A 15,107-nucleotide genomic window follows, 5' to 3' on the forward strand; every position below is an offset into this window, starting at 1 on the left:
AATTATTAATTAAAATATGTACAAACATATATCAATTAATTAATTATTATTAAATTACTTCCCACCCTATTCCCCTATAAACCCATAACCCACTACAGAATATATTTATCAATTAATCAATTAATTAAAAATAATTAAAAATTATTTCTCAATTAATTAATAATTCCTACTAATTAATAATTAATTTAACATAATTAAATTACTTCCCACCCTATTCCCCTATAAACCCACAACCCGCTACAGTAGTAAAAGACAATATTTAATTAAATTACATTAAAAATAAATAATAAAACATAATAAATACAATATAATATACACTAAATTTATTTAAAAATTGATATTAGTAACATCGAAGTTATTAATTTCGATATTATTGACATCGATATTTACAACTTTGATATTACTGATATCATACTAATATCGATATTAAGACTGTCGATATTACTTACCTTCGATATTTTGTCCCATCGATATTTAAACTTCGATATTTTTGTATATCGACATTTAAAAATCGATATTTTGTCTGTGTACCGTCTGCGAGGGGGCTCCTGTAGATGTTGAAGAGGGTTGGACTGAGCGAGGAGCCTTGAGGGACGCCGCAGATGACTTCGGTGGCTTCAAATCTGAACGGGGGAGGCGTACTCTCTGTGTTCTTCCGGCGAGGAAGGAGATGATCCACTCCAGTGCCTTCTCCTGGACTCCGACGTTGCTGAGGCGTTGTACTAGGGTACGATGGCAGACAGTGTCGAAGGCCGCGGAGAGGTCGAGGAGGATGAGGGCCGCTGTTTCTCCGTTGTCGAGCAGCGTTCGGATGTCATCGGTGACTGCGATCAGGGCGGTCTCGGTGCTGTGGTTGGCCCGGAAGCCAGACTGCGAAGGGTCGAGGGATCCGTTCGTCTCGAGGAAGGCAGCCAGCTGCTTGTTGACGGTCTTCTCGATGACCTTTGCAGGAAACGGCAGCAGCGAGATGGGGCGGTAGTTCTTGAGGTCGGTGGGGTCGGCCGATGGCTTCTTGAGTAGAGCGCTGAGTTCGGCGTGTTTCCAGCTCTCCGGGAAGGTAGCGGTGTCGAAGGAGGTGTTGATGATGTCCCGCAGGTGGGGTGCGATGATAGCGTCGGCCTTGTTGAAGACGTGGTGAGGGCAGGGGTCGGTCGGAGATCCGGAGTGGATGGAGTTCATCGTGCACACGGTGTCTTCGGTGCTGATCGGAGTCCAGGCGCGGAGGGTGGAGGTGGGGGGCGGTGGTTCGGTCGTGGTGCTCGTCGGTTGGGTGCTGAAGCTGTTGTGTATGTCCGCGATCTTGTTGTGGAAGTAGGAGGCGAGGGAGTTGCAGAGGTCTTGCGAAGGGGTGATGTCGTTGTTTCCGGCGTTGGGGTTGGAGAGCTCTTTGACGATGTTGAAGAGTTCTTTGCTGTTGTGTGCGTTGTTGTCCAGTCGTTCCTTGAATGCAGTTTTCTTGGTGGTGCGGATGAGTTGGTGGTGTTTCCGGGTGGCGAGCTTGAGGGCAGTCATGTTGTCTGGTGTTGGGTCTCTGCGCCAGGTTCTCTCGAGGGCTCGGCAGTTCTTCTTGGAGCTCTTGAGTTCGTCGGTGAACCATGGGGCTTTCTTGCTTCCGGGTCTGCTGGGCGGGGTCCTCAGGGGGGCGAGCTCGTCTGCGCAGTCGTTGATCCACTTCGTGAGGTTGGTGGCCGCCTGGCTAGGGTTCGTTGTGAAGGTGGGAGGGTTCGTGCTCAGGGCGGACGAGAGCTGGTCGGCTGTGATCTTGTTCCAGTTCCTGCGTGCAGCCTGTTGCTGGTGGTGGTGGATCGTGGTCCTTGCGAAGCTGAAGTGGACGCAGCTATGGTCCGTCCAGTGGAGCCCGGTGGCGTGGCTGAAGGCGATGTCCTTGCTGGATGAGAAGCCGGGGACCAGTGTGTGTCCGGCGTAGTGGGTTGGGGTGGTCACCAGTTGCTTGAGTCCCAGGTTGGTGGTGGTGTTGCGGTCGTTGTTGTTCTCCAGGTGGAAGTTGAGGTCCCCGAGGAGGATGTAGTCAGCGGAGCAGAGGGCGTGTGGGCTGATGAAGTCGGCGATGTCTTCGCTGAATTGTGTGCGTTGTCCATTGGGTCTGTAGATGAGGGTGCCTCTGAGGGTGGTCTTGGGGTTGGTGTGGACTTGGAAGTGCAGGTGCTCGGCGGTAGCAAGGGTGTCATCGGTGTTGGTCGTGATGCGGATGGTGGTCCTGTGGATGATGGCGATGCCTCCTCCGGTGTGGTTGATGCGGTCCCTTCGGATGATCTTGTAGCCATCTGGGATGGCGATGGCGATGTCGGGCGCGGAGGAGGCGTTCATCCAGGTTTCCGTGAAGAAGGCGACGTCTGGGGCTGTGGTGTCGAGCAGGTTCCAGATCTCGATGGCGTGCCTGTGGACGGAGCGGGTGTTGAGCAGGATGCATCTCAGGTGGCTGCTGCTGTTGCTCGTCGAGGTCTTGGGTACTGCTGGAGTGGTGCAGGTCCGGATGCAGGTGAACTTGCAGGCGCTGCAGCAGAAGGGTCCGTGGGTGCGTCTTGGGGTGGCTTGGTAGCAGCCCGGGACTCGGCCGGCGTTGAGTGCGTTGAGGGTGGCGGCGTCGTATGTCCGGCGGGAACCAGGGGTCCTGGCGCTGGGCGCGGTCCGGTCGCGGACGGGCGCAGAGGGGCTTACCTTTGGCGCGCCTTCGGGGCACAATCGGCGCGCCCGCTGCGCGTTACCGCTGCGCGTGCGCACGGTCGCCATTTTTGGCGAAGTGCAGGGAGGGAGGGGCAGCTGGGAGGCGGGAGCGGGGAGGAAGGGGGCGTGGCTACACTCCCCGGCAGCGGGAATCGGCAGCGGGAAGCGGTGCAGGGGGGGGGGGAAACGAGGGGCAGCACAGGCACAAAAAATAGCAAGTATCAGGGCACAGACGGTAGAAATACCAAACAGCAGAGACAGGTAGACAATGGAATGGTTCACAACGCGAAAATCAACAGGCGGGGGGCGTGGCCTGAGGGCGGGGGACGTGGCCTGAGGGCGGACCCGAGGGCGGGAGGGCTGTGCGAGGCAGGCAGAATCGGCAGACGGGGCACACGCAGCAGCTGGTGGCCGTGCGGTGCGGGGGTGTCCTACAAGTAGGTCACACTCACCTGTGCCGCACGGTCGCCAATTATGGCGAAGTGCAGGGAGGGAGGGGCAGCTGGGAGGCGGGAGCGGGGAGGAAGGGGGCGTGGCTACACTCCCCGGCGGCGGGAATCGGCAGCGGGGAGCAGTGCAGGGGGGGGGAAACGAGGGGCAGCACAGGCACAAAAAATAGCAAGTATCAGGGCACAGACGGTAGAAATACCAAACAGCAGAGACAGGTAGACAATGGAATGGTTCACAACGCGGAAAATCAACAGGCGGGGCGTGGCCTGAGGGCTGGGGGCGTGGCCTGAGGGCGGACCCGAGGGCGGGAGGGCTGTGCGAGGCAGGCAGAATCGGCAGGCGGGGGCACACGCAGCAGCTGGTGGCCGTGCGGCGCGGGGGTGTCCTACAAGTAGGTCCTGGGCTTCATAAGGATCTTATGGGAGAACCGTGGTCGACGGCCACCCCAGATAAACTTGGTGATCTCCTTCTGAAGGTCCAGTATCTGTTGTTGTGGAATGGGGGTGGGAAGACATTGAAACAAGTACAAGATTTTCGGGAGGAGAGACATTTTGACGGCACTGAGCCTGCCAAACCAGGAGATAGTCAAGGGCTTCCACCTCCTCATGTCCACCCGGACAGCCGTCTTGCATTCACGCCAATTGACCTGAGACCACGCATCACGGGAGGGGGTCAGCTTCAGGCCCAAGTAGCGAACATGGTCTGAAGTCCACTGGTATGGAGCCAGCACCTCCAAGGCTGGGAGCTCCTCCTGCGGGATCGTGAGGTTTAATGCCCAGGAATTGGTATGATTGATTTTAAGGCCAGACGTTCTTTCAAAGGTCTGCAGAAGGGTGTGGAGTGCTAGAAGTGAGGTGTGTGGGTGCGACAAAGTAAGAATAAGATCATCCGCAAATAATGCCACTTTGTTCTGGCGTCCTCCTAGATTTAGGCCATGGATATCCTCATTTTGCATAATCATTTCCGCCAGAGGCTCCACCACCAGGGCAGAGAGCAAAGGCGATAGGAGACAGCCCTGCCGAGTGCCCCTGTGTATAGAGAAGGGGCCCAAGAGCTGCCCGTTGACATGGACTCGCGCCTGATGGGAGAGGTAAGGTGCCATAATCCTCGAGACCATTTTGTGTCCCAGACCAACCTTATGTAGGACTGAGCGGAGAAAACCCCATTCCACCCGGTCAAAGGCCTTTTCTGCGTCAAGCGACAGAAGGCAAGCCTGTATCTGCCAATGGTGCGCTTTCCCTACCAAATGGGCAATTCGTCGCACATTACCCCCCCCTGCCTATTGAGGATGAAGCCAACCTGATCGGGCTCTACAAGTCCCGGCATGTAGGGTTCCAGGCGTTTGGCTAACATTTTAGTATAGAGTTTTAGATCCATGTTTAATAAAGCTATGGGGCGATAAGAGGCACACAGGCTAGGGTCCTTTCCCAGTTTGGGGATGAGAGCTATTTCTGCCATGCCCAAGGAGGGCGATGGCCCCTCCGTGTCCGAGAAGGAATTATAGAGACGCAGCAAGTGGGGCTGGAGCTGTGATACGAACATACGGTAGAAGCATGTGTCTTACTAACGGGAAGGTCTTTCAGTGCAGCAGTCAATTCCTCCTGTAAAAGAGGGCCCTCCATCTGGGCAGCGTGATGTGGGTGCATTGGGGTCAGTGGTCCAGAACCTCATCGATATGGATTTGAGAGGGCGTATCCGCCTTGTAAAGAGCAGTGTAATACTCCCTAAAGGCATCGCATTTCGCTCGTTCCGCTGTGACCCGCCCTCAATCAGAAACCTGAATGTTTGCGATGTGTGCCTTTGCTGCCCGAACCCGCAGGTGCCGCCCTAACAACCATCCTACTTTGTCGCCCCCCTCAAAGTACAAAGTACCACTGCTTTCGGCCTTATTAGTCCGCAGACAGCGGAGCTGACCTCTAAGGTTTGCAAGTCTCTGCCGGGTTGCGAGGGAAGAGTGCTCCCGATCCTGCGCCTCTAGTTTCTTTACGTCCGCAGAGAGGCTATCTTCCAGTTTGCGGACTTCCCGAGAACGTGCAATTGCCAGAGACGTAATGTGGCCTTGGATCATCGCCATTAAGGCGTCCCACACCACGGGGAACGAGGAACGGGGTCTCAGGGAGGTCGTTGCTCTCAAAATAAGAGTCTATAGCAGTCCGTATGGATTCCACAGCATCCGGATCCAGCAGTATGTACGGAGGTAAGCCCCACAGTGGCAGGCGAGCAGGACCAGAGGCTGGGTCCTGCAGGAGAAGCTCAACGTGTGCGTGATCAGAGATCGAGATGTCCAACATAGCCACCGTTAGCACATCCCCTATAAGGGTGTGCGAGATAAATAAGTGGTCAATGCGCGAGTACGAGCGGTGTACATGTGAGTACTATGAATAATCATGCACCTCCGGGGAATGATAACGCCAAAAATCTATAAGGCCGAGCTCCGTTATTTGTGTCCGAAGCGCGGATGACATGGCACCTGATCCATTCGAGGAGGTTTCACTACGGTCCAGAGCAGGATCCAACACCAAGTTAAAATCCCCTCTGTTAAAGATTAGACTGCAAACGTCAACATTATCGGCGCCATCTTGCCCCTTTCGAGCCCATTCGTGCGCGTAAGCAGCAGCCATTTTGAGCATCATGGTCTCCCGGCCCCTCGCTGATAGCCAGCGCGTCTCTCTCTCTCTCTCTCCTAACCTCGCAAACATCCCCCGCACGTTGACAACCCCCGCTCTCTCATGCCTTGGGTCATAAACCCCTCGTCAGCGCAGCTCCGCCACAGAATCCCATCCTGTTCCCAGCGCGACACCTCCCTTCATTCCTTTCATGGTCTCAGATCCTTTTGATGCAAACCCCCTTTTCCTGTGTCCCCGTTTGTCTTCCTTACTCCCAGGCCGCCACCTGGCCCTGCGGATACTGTTTATTACCCCGTACAGTAGGAAGCTTCCCCTCCCCATCAAAAGACCCTCGAGCCGATCAAAGCCCCCACCCTATGAGATCCGATCGACCCCATGCATTCCGTGAATCGGCGGAATGCCCTGCTGCGTGACAATCATCACCTGTTGTGACCGGGGTGGGGAATTCAACTGTAAATGTATGTGGGAACGGGCCTGTAGGGGAGATTCCGAGGATGTTCTTTCAAAATATCAAAGTGTTGCGAGAATGTGTTACGTGCAATAAAGGTCATAAACCCTGGTATAAGAGGCCAGGCCTCAGAAATGTGGTTAGAGCACCTCGTGATGATACTTGCTGTCTGAATTGATGTGTTCTCCTCCGGAGAGAATAAAATCCTCGTTTCCTGCCTTCCAGTCTCCAGCGCCTGCTTCTTCGTTGATTAATATTGGTGGGTCATAGAGGCGACACCGCCGGGCAACATAAAAGGGTCTTTGGTTACTGGTTGTCTTTGAACCCCTTTTTACAATTGGCGTCCCAAACGTGGGGCCCATCAGCGACTCGTGGATCCAGTGGGAGAGGTCCTGACGACAGAGTGAACGACTGCAACGATCGGAAGGTACCCTGTCCGATAGACCCTCGTCTGACAGCCGATCATCCGAACTTCACTGGTTCCGAACAGACCTCTCCCGAGTGATCTGCGGTCCTGACTGGGAACCATCAGGAGTGCCACGTGGATTACGAAGAGAAGAGGACGATCGGGCGCTGGATTCGGAAGACAAGAAACTGTCCATGCGGTCCGGGTAAGGTCGTGTAAACACGACGAATTGCGAAAGTGATTGATAATTGAAAGTGATTGATAATTGATGAGAAAATACTGGTATTACTTTTTGTTAATTTATTTGGAGATTCGCTGTCTGCAAACGGCGAAACAACAGGCTCTCCCTTTATAAACAGCGAAGGATAGGTACGCATCCGTCGGACCTATCTTTCTCCCCCACTGAACAATTGCCCCTCCCCCATTGATTAACTGTTATAGATTGTTTTCTGGAGATTCTCTGTCTGCAAACAGGGAAGAATAGGTCCCCTCTTTGCAGATAGTGAAAGGGTAGGTGACGCGGACCTTTGCGAGCCTACTTATTCTCCCCATTGACCATATTGATTTTTTATTTTTGACCTAACATTGATTGCTCGAGATTGGTTCATGAGGTATTCACTACCTGCAAACAACGTAGAATAGAAATATTCTGTCTAGTCTTTGCAAGCAGTGATAAGATAGGTAGTGCTGACTATTATCCCATTGTGATCCGTCATGCCTGTCTTCTCCCCCCTGGTTAGTAGCCTGTTTAGCCCGGACCGCTTATTAGAGATGAACCATCCGGCTCCGCTGGAAGGCACCCCTAATAAGGACATGTTCATGAAGCATGGATTAATCGCTATAGCCTATAGCCAGCTGTGGCATAAATATACGAAAAAGGATCGAGAAAGTCAGTGGCCACTGGTAGGATCCTTTGAAGACGATAAAATAAACGCACTAGAAACAGCCCTTGGTAAAAACAAGACGACGCCCACTATGCTTGACAGCTTCGGCATGTGGCGAAAAGAAGCCGAACAACGTAAAAAGAGAACTGAGAGTAGGTTGGGAAAAGAGCTGCGGAAAGCAGCCCACCTAGCGGCCCAGAAACTAGAGAAAGAGATAAAAGAAAGAGAGGATACCAAACAGAAACTAGAAATAGAAACGTCAAGCCAGTGTCTGGTTAGAACACCCTCCACGCTCTACCCTGAATTACACTCGAAACAGCGAACCAACGATGATCTGCTGCTAGGTCCTCCGATCATCCACATGCCCCCTCCATATGCCCCTTCCCAACCCTTAGCACAGCACCCACTACCCCCAGGTACAAGCGAGAGTAGCACCACGGCTTCAGCCCCCATGGCCTCTGTGCCGGCTGAACTCCTTGTATTAGATGCTACGCAAACGACAACGTTGGGCGACCCAGAGGCCCGAAGGGTTGGTCCTGCAAGAACATATAGACTAAACAAAAATGAGCGAGCAGGGGTCGACAAGATAGCAAAGATACTGGTAGAGAAGAGGGAAGATGAAGAGTCCGTCACGGATGTGTTTAATTCTTATACAGGCAGTCACAGACGACACTTTACTGTACAACTGTGTTACCACGTCTTAAACGCATACGAGGACCGATATCAAGAAAAAGGTCCCCAGAGCCTAACGACTCTGTACCGGAAGGTCGATATCGGGGATGAGAGTGAGAGTGATGTGACGGACCTCCTTACGCGTACGCTTGAGGTTTTCCGCCACCTCATTGAACAAAAGCCGAAAATCGAATCCACAACATCCATAGCAACCGAACCACAGACTGAACGATCTAACACCATGATGCCGATACGAGAGGCTGCCCCTTACTGGGTTCCTCCACGAGGTGAAGGGACTCACGATGACGCAAACAACAAAGACGCAAAGGGACGGGTAGTGTACAATTGGGTCTACCAACCATGGGACCGGCAAGAGATTCTGACCTTCCGGAAATCTCTGCCTGACCTACGTAAAAACCCCACTGCCTTCTATACTGAGTTGGGTACAGCCCTAGGATCGACGATTATGACTCTGGCTGACATCGACTTGTTTTTCGGGTTATGTCTACCAGCTGATGTGTGGAAACAAATCCGGAAAGTCGACCACTCTGAGCTGTTTGGACATAACTGGTCACAACTCGATGGCATAGACAGACAGCGAGAACCCGGACAAAAGCCTTTGAAAGCCATTTTAGACCTCCCGGATAAAATCGTACAGAAATTAAAAACCCTGATCCCAGAAAAGAAAGTGGACTGGTCGATAGTAACGGCTTGTCGCCAGAAACCTCAGGAGGATGTATCGGAATACTTCTCTCGGTTTGAAATGGTGTTCTCCGATTACAGCGGCCAGGACCTGACCACTGCAACCGGACACCATCTGTTTGTCCAGAATTACGTTAAGGGTTTATCACCGGAGGTCTCGCAGAAACTGCAGGCCAGCGAAAGTAGTTGGGCAGCCTCCAAACTTACGGCTATCCTCCAGATGGCCCAATATTATGAACATCAGAAAAACGAAAACGATAGGACAACAGAGAGAAAGAAGAAAGATTTAAAGGAGAGGGTGATGATGGCTCAACTGCAAGGGGTGACTCTGGGACGAGACCAATACCGGGGAAACCATCAGATGAACGTCCCTAAAACTGCACCTCCCAAAGACCGTACTTCGACTCCCCACATTGGACGTACAGACATTAGAGAGGACCAGTGTGCTTTCTGTAAAGGAACGGGCCACTGGAAATCTCAGTGCCCAGTTCTTTTGGAACTCATCAGAAATAGAGATCCTAGAGATACAGCAAGCGACCCAAGAAATAGGGGACCACAGCGAGGGCCCCCAAACAACGCAACTAATGATAGATCAAGTAGGCCAAACACATTTGATCGACCCCGACAGAACCAATGCCAGCAATCTGACTACGATGATGTTCATGACTTTGCATAGGACTGCCTAGGGCAAGGGAGGGATCCAGTCGAGCTCCATGTTGACCAGCAAGGCCCTTATGTCACTGCTAAGGTCTTGGGTACAAAGTCACCATTCCTGGTAGACACTGGCGCAACACGTAGTGCATTATCTAAACGACTGATTCCAAGGGCACCCTTGTCTGGCTCACTAATAACATCGACAGGTTTCGATGGAACGCCCTCCACTAACCCTTTGTCCGCCCCGATCCTCTTTGACTTAGAAAACAACACCACTGACACTACGTTTTTGCTTTCCTCCAACAGCCCTGACGCAATTATGGGACTTGACTTATTGAAACACTTCCGAGCAACGATTAGATGTTCCCAAGATGGAGTCCGAGTTTTCCTTTACGACAATCCTGTTCTGCTTAGACATTGCCCTCCCAGACACATGTTTTCCATCACCGACGCTGACACTTCCCTGCTTGACACTCTGCCTCCGTATCTGTGGGCCAAAACGGATTCGGATGTAGGGCGCATGATGATTGACCCAGTGCACATTACTGTTCGACCAGATGCAACACTCCCAAAACTTCCACAATATCGGATATCGCCCGAGGGCGAGAAGGCATTGGTAGAAATCATCCAATCACTGATAGACGCAGGAGTGGTAGAGGAAGTGGTTAGCAACGTTTGCAACAGCCCAATCTTGCCCATCATTAAGAAACAGGGAGAAGGAGATGAGAAAGCATACCGCTTCATCATTGACCTTCGAGAGATCAACAAAGTGGTGGTACCCCAGTACCCTGTGGTCTCGGACATTACCACCATCCTGACTTTGATTCCCTCCACTGCCACCACCTTCACTGTCATTGACCTCAAAAACGCATTCTTTTCCATCCCCATCCACCCAGACAGCCGATATCTCTTCGGTTTCACCCTAAAAGCCCGCTCGTATAGGTTCTGCCGAGCACCCCAGGGCTACACAGAAAGCCCTAGCATCTACAGCCAAGCCCTCAAGAGACAACTGGATCAAGTCCAGTTACCCGATGGAGTGGTGTTAGTGCAATATGTCGATGACATCCTCTTGGCAGCCGACACCACTCTACTAGCTGTCACAGCCACCATTCAACTCCTGCACTTCCTTGCAGAAAATGGCCACAAGGTCTCTAAGAAGAAGTTGCAATTCTGCCAACCCCAGGTCACTTACCTAGGCCACCTTTTGTCCAAAGACGGAAGGAAACTGACTCCTGACCGAATCCAAACCATTCTCGACACCCCCATCCCTAGGACCCAGAAACAGGTCCGCTCCCTACTAGGCCTCACCTCCTTCTGCCGACAGTGGTTACCCAACTTTAGCCTCGTAGTAAAACCACTGCTTTCACTGCTAGCTAAGGATATCCCTTTCCCACTCCCTTGGACCCCTGAGTGTCAGGCTTCCTTCATGCAACTACGAGATGCCCTTTGCTCGGCCCCTGTGTTGGGTACCCCCGATTACACAAAGCCCTTCTCCCTTTACACTCACGAAAGGGAGGGGTGCGCCTTATCTGTCCTGACCCAGTCCATCGGCTCAAAGCAACGACCATGCGCTTACTTCTCAGCCACCCTTGATCCTGTAGCCAGAGCCCTGCCTGCTTGCCTTCGAGCCGTAGCTGCTGCTGCGATCTCTATCCGACAGAGTGAGGGGATCGTGCTCTCGAATTCCCTCACAGTACTGGTACCCCATGCAGTTGACACCCTCCTAAACCAAACCAAAATGCAACACCTGACGAGTGCACGACTGACTGGATACGAACTGACTCTGATCGCACCCCACATCACTCTGAAGAGATGCACCACACTGAACCCAGCAACCCTGCTGCCCTTACCAGAAAACGATCCCAATGTGCACCCTGTACACGACTGTGTGACCCTCACAGACGAACAGACCAGAAGTAGGGTTGACCTCAGAGACACGGCCTTTCCCGACCCCGACGGAGAGCTGTGGGTGGACGGTTCTTGCATCAAACTCCCCGATGGCACCACTTCAGCTGCCTATGCAGTCACCACGGCTCGAACTGTAGTCGAGACAGCCCGCATAACGCAACGATCTGCCCAGGCAGCGGAACTGATTGCCCTGACACGGGCCTGTATTCTAGCAGCAGGAACCACAGCAAACATTTACACCGACAGCCAGTATGCCTTTGGGGTGGTTCACCATTTTGGGCTCCTTTGGAGGGAGAGGGGATTCTTGACCTCACACGGCACCCCCATTTTGCACGGGGATCTAGTCTCCGCCTTGATCGAAGCCGTCCTTCTCCCCAAAAAGCTTGCAGTCATCAAATGCCAGGCACACAAATGGGTGACAGACATTATTGGACAGGGAAATGCACTAGCCGACATCACTGCCCGAACGACAGCTGAAAATAGGACGACAACACGCATGTACGCGACCAGGTCACAAGCAGAAAAATGGTCTGACGCTAGGGACACTATTAGAGACATTCAAATGGCTAGCACACAACACGAACTGACCGAATGGACACGGGTGGGATTGAAAGATGACGAAGGCTGCTGGCGGACAAAAGACACAAACAAATGGTTGCTACCTGACTCGTATCTGATTCCCATACTGACTATGGCACACTCCCCTGCCCACATAGGATCAGCCCCCATGATTGAACTTGTCTCCAGAGTTTGGCACAATGATAAGATCACAGAGTCCGCCAAGCGCCTGGTCCAACAATGCTTGATATGCCTGCAACACAATCCCGGGAAAGGAACTGTAGTACCCCGGGGAGGGTTTGGGGTCCCAAATCACCCGTTTGAAGTCCTGCAGATGGACTACATCCAACTAGACAGATGTCAAGGCCTGAAATATGTACTTGTTGTGGTATGCGCATTTAGCAAATGGGTGGAAGCATACCCAACCCGTGACAACACTGCTATGGTCACAGCAAAAGTACTGTTAAAGGAGTTTTTCCCCCGTTACGGCCTTTGTCGAATTTTGTGGAGCGACAATGGCCCCCACTTCGTAGCCGAAGTTATCCAACTCATTTTGAAGGGGTTGGGTGTAAAACAAAAGTTCCACGCAGTCTTCCACCCCCAATCTGCCGGACTAGTTGAACGACATAACGCCACACTGAAACTAAAATTGGCCAAAATAGTGGCTACCACAGGACTGAAATGGCCAGACGCACTCCCCCTGGCATTGCTCTCAATGCGTTCCACCCCTACCAAACACCACTTGACACCATACGAGGTTGTATTCGGCCGGCCTATGAATGTCTGGTCTGCACCGAAACCAACTTCCATTCATGACGTCCCGGACGTCCTAATGTCTGATTACTTATGCCAGTTGACTAAAACACTGTCTGTTATCCATCAACAGGTGCTGCATGCCATCCCTGACACTTCCAGGGGTCCCGGACACACCATCCAGCCTGGGGATTTCGTCCTGATCCGGAACTTCCAGCGCGCCAAGAGTCTGGAACCCCGGTGGACGGGCCCCTGGCAAGTCCTCATCACCACCCGAACAGCACTTCGAGTGGAGGGAAAACGCAACTGGCTGCATGCACACCACTGTAAGAAGGTCTCCTCGACCCTGACCTCGACCGAAAACATCGACAACCAAGAAGAGCTCCTGAACAAGGACCGACCGTCACTAACCTGCTATCCTGATACCGAAACGCTTGAACTTTCAAAATTCTCTGATCCCACTGTGCCATCGAGAGAAGGGTATTTCCTGCGTCGAAAGGAGGGAGCCTCGGCTAAGTAGACCACGGACTGAGTTAAATCTCAGAACGGTGACCTAAACACTACCAAGGGTTACCCGGAGAGAAGCAAAACAAAATCTGTGGTTCTGCCCGCTACCGAGCACCTTGAAGATGATGGAAGCGCCAGATAAGAAGATGATGGAAGCACCAAATAAGAAGATGATGAAGGCAACAGGAAATACCCACCACAGAAACCCAAAAGCAGACAGACTCCACAGCTCAAAGACAATTGCACTCTTCATCACAATCCTTTTCTGCTTTCTCCTCATGACCACACTCTGGATTGTGGAAGAAAATGCACCTGCTCACGAAACATTCCTGACCACTGCTCAGCCTACCGCCATGAAGGAACATTATCTGATTTCGCTCTCTCCCCAACTCAGAGAGAGGCGAAAGGAATTTTGGAATAACTCTTTCGTACAACTACTTCACCAGCACAACCTCGCCACCAATGCCACCAACTGCTGGATCTGTGGGTTGCTACCCCACGCCACTGGACACTCGATACCATTCATCCCTTCACCTTTCTCAGTTCACGGCTCCTGTCTTGCTTGGCTGATGCTTCTGCAAGAAAGCTTTAAGGACAATGCCACCTCCAGGAAAACCGTAACGCATTTCTACCACGGGGTCTGGCGGAACAGAACAAAGACACACTTCTGCCCACAGACCACCAACAAAACAATCCACTTGGACATCCCGGCTAAAGAACAAATTGAAATGCAAGTGTTCAATAATCCAACCAGAACCACCTTCTCCTACCTGCGAAAACGAACGGCTGCCACTCTGACTGTGGCCCTGTCAGTCATCAACGTCACCGGCCACATGTGCATGGAAGGGCTTGGGACTCAGCTGGTAGGCCACAGTGCTTGCCGGTTTTCCAGAACTCTGGACTCCACCGACCCACCTTCCTTTGTGGCATCTCCAAACACGTATTTCATCTGCGGCACGAAGGCTTACACCTGGCTCCCCAAAGGCTGGGGGGGCACTTGTTTCATTTCCTTCATCCTTCCTCCGACATATGTGGCACCAGCAAATCATCACAGACAAAAACGAGCCAAAGACATTGAACAAGCCGACTCAACAGGAGCGCAGTTCCTCGATGCTATGAAGGGACTTGTCCCCCTCTGGGGCCCGATGGCGAACAGCCGTGCCATCCGACATCTGACTCAAGCAGTTGAGACAACAATGAACATCACGGCTGGTATCCTTGCTAACAACACCGCTGAACTTCAAGCGGTCCGCTTGGTGGCCCTCCAGAACCGCCTTGTCCTGGATGTGGTTCTTGCGGATCGAGGTGGAGCATGCCGCATTATTGGGTCCAGCTGCTGTACGTACATACCGGACAACTCACCCTCAGTGTACAAAGCCATCGAACATCTTCATAGGCTCTCTTCGGAAGTCCACCAAGAACAAGAAGAATGGTCGCTTGGTGGTTGGTTCTGGAGCACCGTTAAGAACTGGGGCTGGAGACTATTCACCATTATCCTGATTCCTATAGTTGTAATATGCGGTCTATGCTTAGGAATTCAATGTCTGCCACCTCTGTGTACATTATGCGTAAATTGTATTTGCCCTAAGACTGTGGACTTTGGGAACGAACATATGAGAGCAATATATGATGCCGAGGTTAGGAATTTGATGAAGATTGACATTGAGTAAGCAAGTTGGCTAAGATATGTTGAAAAGGGAGGACTGTTAAAGATTAGACTGCAAACGTCAACATTATCGGCGCCATCTTGCCTCTTTCGAGCCCATTCGTGCGCGTAAGCAGCAGCCATTTTGAGCATCATGGTCTCCCGGCCCCTCGCTGATAGCCAGCGCGTCTCTCTCTCTCTCTCTCCT

The sequence above is a fragment of the Lissotriton vulgaris genome, chromosome 4_1 (genome assembly GCF_964263255.1).
Source record: "Lissotriton vulgaris chromosome 4_1, aLisVul1.2, whole genome shotgun sequence".
NCBI lineage: Eukaryota > Metazoa > Chordata > Amphibia > Caudata > Salamandridae > Lissotriton > Lissotriton vulgaris.